The following is a 5195-nucleotide window of genomic DNA, read 5'->3' as shown; positions in this document are numbered from 1 at the left end:
AGGCAGGATTTGTGGCCCTCAGAGACAATGGGGAGGTTTTTCCAGTTCTTCCCTCCTTGCAGAGAAACATTTGGCCAGTTTGGGAGAGTTGAAACGGTTTCAGGACCGTCTTCCTGTGCTGCTTCAGACATGTGGTTTATATATTTATGTACGTTTGCTTGGTACATTTATGAAAATATATATATATACACAGTGGTACCTCGGGTTAAGTACTTAATTTGTTCCGGAGGTCCGTTCTTAACCTGAAACTGTTCTTAACCAGAAGCCCCACTTTAGCTAATGGGGCCTCCTGCTGCTGCTGCCGCCGCACCGCCACAGCATGATTTCTGTTCTCGTCCTGAAGCAAAGTTCTTAACCCGAGGTACTATTTCTAGGTTAGCGGAGTCTGTAACCTGAAGCAAATGTAACCTGAAGCGTATGTAACCCGAGGTACCACTGTATATATATGACCTTAAACTTTTTATTACATGACTCAACATCAAGGAAGAACTTTGTGATGGTGGGAGTGTTGGGCTCTCCTCCCTTGGAGGTTTCCAAGCAGAGGTTGGTTGGAGGGCCACCTGCCATGGAGGCCCGAGTGGCGATTCCAGCCTTGTGGGGGGCTGGAGTGGATTACCCTTGGGGATCCCTTCCAGCTCTAGGGTTCTGTTACAGAAAAATCTAGGTGTGAGGCTGCTCAGGCACCCAGCTCGGCAGAATAAAGGATGGAGTCCAGCCCCCAACCAGAGCAGAGCAAAGAGCTGTAGACCAAAGTTGATTGTGCAACAGGTTCAAAGAGGAATTTTGAACCCCGAGGATGGGGTGACAAAGACTTTTAAAACTTTCCCACCATATCCCAGGATACAGTTCGTATGGCATCATTGCTACATCCCTGGCATGTCACCAAAGGGGAGGGGGAGACAGGGGTTACAGTAGTTCAACCTTGGCAAACAGGTCCAGACAAGTCCTTGGTACCAGATTAGCAGAAGGGCAAGACCCAAGTATAAGATGAGGATAGGCAAAGACCTCTGAAGTCCCACCACCCAAAGCACAATAGAACTTCCTTTGCGTGTCTGGCCCCTTGGCAAGTCCAGTGGTGGGATTAGGCTCTCCTCCGCCAACAATCAGCTCAGCAATTGTCACCTCTGGGCACTTCCTGGGGTACGAGGTGTGCATACAAGTCCTCACGCTTGGGGAGGTGGCAGGGAAAAGAGTTGTTTTTCCAAGGGCAAAATAGTGTTGAAGTGGAGGAGACTGGCAAAGGAGTTGATTTTATCTTATTTTTAAAGCTAGGTAACTTCCCTGAGGAAAGCAATGACAAACCTAGACAGCATCTTAAAAAGTAGAGACATCACCTTGCCAACAAAGGTCCGTATAGTAAAAGCTATGGTTTTCCCAGTAGTGATGTATGGAAGCGAGAGCTGGACCATAAAGAAGGCAAATCGCCGAAGAATTGATTCCTTTGAATTATGGTGCTGGAGGAGACTCTTGAGAGTCCCATGGACTGCAAGAAGAACAAACCGATCCATTCTTAAGGAAATCAGCCCTGAGTGCTCACTGGAAGGACAGATCGTGAAGCTGAGGCTCCAATACTTTGGCCACCTCATGAGAAGAGAAGACTCCCTGGAAAAGACCCTGATGTTGGGAAAGATGGAGGGCACAAGGAGAAGGGGACGACAGAGGACGAGATGGTTGGACAGTGTCTTCGAAGCTACAAACATGAGTCTGACCAAACTGCGGGAGGCAGTGGAAGACAGGAGGGCCTGGCGTGCTCTGGTCCATGGGGTCACGAAGAGTCGGACACGACTAAACGACTAAACAACAACAACAACTTCCCTGAACTTCCAACTACCGCACAATTGCACTCATTTCACACTCTAGCAAAGTTATGTTTAAAATTCTACAAGGCGATTGCGGAAGTTGGGGGCGGAGCTAGCTCTCTTTGGTTGTGGCGGCTGAAGGAAGATGACGAAAGGAACATCCTCCTTTGGAAAGCGTCGCAATAAGACGCACACTTTGTGCCGTCGATGTGGGTCCAAGGCCTATCATCTCCAGAAGTCCACCTGTGGAAAATATCCTGCTAAGCGCAAGAGAAAGTATAACTGGAGTGCTGAGGCCAAGAGGCTCAATACCACCAGAACTGGCCGTATGAGGCATCTGAAAAAGGTCTACCGCAGATTCAGGAATGGATTCCGTGAAGGAACAGTGCCAGAGCCCAAGAGAGCTGCTGTTGCAGGCATCCAGCTCATCTTAAGGACTCAAATGTGTTTTTAAAATAAATGGCCTGAACTGCTAAGAACGCTTGTCATCTTTACATGTTCCTCAGTATCTCCGCTTCCACACTGAGACCTTTGTTCAAGCCTCGGCAGTGGCAGCAGCAGCCCGGAGCCAGCCTGGTAGCGCGGTTGGCTCTGGCTGGCTTCTGGAGCTGCTCGCTGCCGTGGCGCCCGCCATTTGGCCTCGCCAGAAGTCCTCATGTGATGTGTCTTGTGCCGTTAACATAAAGAATACGTTTTATTGGAGTGTCCACAACTAGCTTTGTATATCCACAGATAGAAGATGGTAATTTAGGCTGTAATCCTTAAAGTGCTTGGTATAATTCTCCACCTGCTCCAAAGCAGTCCCAGTGCTGCACCAAAATGAAATTGTTCCAGGAATGTTCTGAAGTGCAATACTGCATAAAGATCACAACTGTACTTTAATGTGTTCCAGTTACAGGTAGGTAGCCGTGTTGGTCTGCCATAGTCAAAACAAAATAAAAGAAAAAAAATTCCTTCCAGTAGCACCTTAAAGACCAACTAAGTTAGTTCTAGGTATGAGCTTTCATGTGCATGCACACTTCTTCAGATACTTTAATGTGGTTAGCAATGGTAAACAAAAACTCAAACTGCGTAGAAAAAAATGCACCTTTCCCCGATGCCAAATATTTACTAAGGTTCTTATTTCCTTGAGCGCTTGTTTTATCACTTTGCTTTGTTTGTCTTTACAAGCATTGCTTTATTGTTGCAAAGGGGAAAGACTTGATTTGACAAACATCTCAGCATTTTGGGCTTACCTTCAACATAGCCATGTCAGGTTTCATTTTACTTAGGACTTCCAAATAATGGGATTATATCCACCGAGGTCTTGCCCGAGGTTTGAAATTGGCATATCAAGTGGGGGCTTTCGCATCTGAAATTTATTGAAACATTCCTCTGCAAGTTCACTAGTAAAACGATACTAGGAACAGCTTCATTTTGGTTTAATAGAGGTGGAACTGCCTTTGTAGTCTTGACCTAAACCATCATACATTTTAGCCTGTACAAGTATTTATTACAATTCAAATGTCGAATTTGTCAGAGGGCATGTGCCCTTTATTATACTGCCGAGTTGCCAGTATATAGTGAATTAAAATAAGGCATATTATGAGGGGGGGGGGGAATTCTACAAGGCAGGCTTAAGCAGTATGTGGACCGAGAACTCCCAGAATGCCTGGAAACATACTGGGAGCCAATGTAGATCTTTCAAGACCAGTGTCATGTGGTCTCGGCGGCCACTCCCAGTCACCAGCCAGGCTTAATTGCAGTTTCCGGGTCATAGAATCATAGAATCATAGAGTTGGATGAGACCACAGGGGCCATCGAGTCCAACCCCCTGCCAAGCAGGAAACACCATCAGAGCACTCCTGACATATGGTTGTCAAGCCTCTGCTTAAAGACCTCCAAAGAAGGAGACTCCACCACACTCCTTGGCAGCAAATTCCACTGTCAAACAGCTCTTACTGTCAGGAAGTTCTTCCTAATGTTTAGGTGGAATCTTCTTTCTTGTAGTTTGGATCCATTGCTCCGTGTCCGCTTCTCTGGAGCAGCAGAAAACAACCTTTCTCCCTCCTCTATGTGACATCCTTTTATATATTTGAACATGGCTATCATATCACCCCTTAACCTCCTCTTCTCCAGGCTAAACATGCCCAGCTCCCTTAGCCGTTCCTCATAAGGCATCATTTCCAGGCCTTTGACCATTTTGGTTGCCCTCCTCTGGACCCGTTCCAGTTTGTCCGTGTCCTTCTTGAACTGTGGTGCCCAGAACTGGACACAGTACTCCAGGTGAGGTCTGACCAGAGCAGAATACAGTGGCACTATTACTTCCCTTGATCTAGATGCTATACTCCTATTGATGCAGCCCAGAATTGCACTGGCTTTTTTAGCTGCCGTGTCACACTGTTGGCTCATGTCAAGTTTGTGGTCCACCAAGACTCCAAGATCCTTTTCACATGTACTGCTCTCAAGTCACCTTCAAAAGTAGCCCCACGTAGAGTGCATTGACTAGAAATGTAGACTTTGGAGATCCCTCCAAAGCTCATCTAGTCCACGCCCCTGCGATGCAGAACTCCCAGCTGAAGCATCTTTCGCAGGTGACCATCCACTTATTCTGGATGCTTCTGAATGCCCCTTCCAGGGAGCGGGGGGTGACAGGTGGGGGCAGAGACTAGTGATTCTGTTTGGGGTTCCTGCTTCCTTCTGAATCTCATCTAGTCCAATGGCCTGTGTGATAGGAATTTTATGGTCTTAGATGTATGGTAATGTTCATAACCGCACATACATGGATCAGCACAGGGAGGCCACCCTGGAACCATTTTGATTCCTAAACTGAGCAAATGTTTTCTCCGCAAGGTCAAAGTTGAAAAGCCTCCCCATTGTCTTTTCCTTCACAAATCCTGTCTTAAGAGTATGTCTGTGTTTGAATAGGGTGTGAGCCTGTGACCTGGCCCAGGAACTAAGTATTTATCACTGCAAAAGACTGGCCAGGCTCCTCAGGCAATCCAGTCAAGTAACCTGCCAGACAGGAAATAAACAAGGATAAGAGAAAAACAATATTGAGATTTCTGTTTTAAGACCACCTTTTCTGTGATGTATCTGAGGGGTGGTCTTAGGTTACACCCCTTCTGTGATGTATGGATAATGTTTCTGGGGATGGTCTTGATCTACAGGGTGGGAATTTCAAAAGTCTTTATAAGCCCTTGCACAGCATTTTTGTGAGTCCTCCTCCCTGTTGTAACAGATCAATGAAGATCAGGCTTACTAGCTGCTTTGCTTCTCAATATTCTCTGGTTGGCCTCTGTTATTTTCTCCTACCAATAGGGAACCTACGTAAGGACTCTATATGGGCTACGTAAGGACTCTATATGGGCTTTTCCCATAAGGGAAAAGGGCATATTTTTATTTACAACACCTGCA

General features: G+C 46.4%; 1 long non-coding RNA gene and 1 pseudogene across 2 annotated transcripts; both read left to right on the top strand.

The window, feature by feature from the left end:
- The first annotated feature begins 1890 nt into the window (after window positions 1-1890).
- Window positions 1891-2278, top strand: LOC307205178 (large ribosomal subunit protein eL37 pseudogene; annotated as a pseudogene). The gene has a single exon. The product of its transcript is annotated as a large ribosomal subunit protein eL37 pseudogene (transcript).
- A 203-nt stretch (window positions 2279-2481) lies between these two features.
- On the top strand, window positions 2482-3388 carry LOC307211436. The gene is made up of 2 exons (XR_013836455.1): window positions 2482-2672; window positions 2827-3388. It is a non-coding gene; the product is annotated as an uncharacterized lncRNA (long non-coding RNA).
- The last annotated feature ends 1807 nt before the right edge of the window (window positions 3389-5195 follow it).

This window comes from Podarcis cretensis, assembly GCF_951804945.1.
Source record: "Podarcis cretensis genome assembly, chromosome: 2".
Lineage (NCBI taxonomy): Eukaryota > Metazoa > Chordata > Lepidosauria > Squamata > Lacertidae > Podarcis > Podarcis cretensis.
The sequence above is the reverse complement of the archived record's forward strand: the minus strand, read 5'-3'. Positions and strand labels throughout refer to the sequence as shown.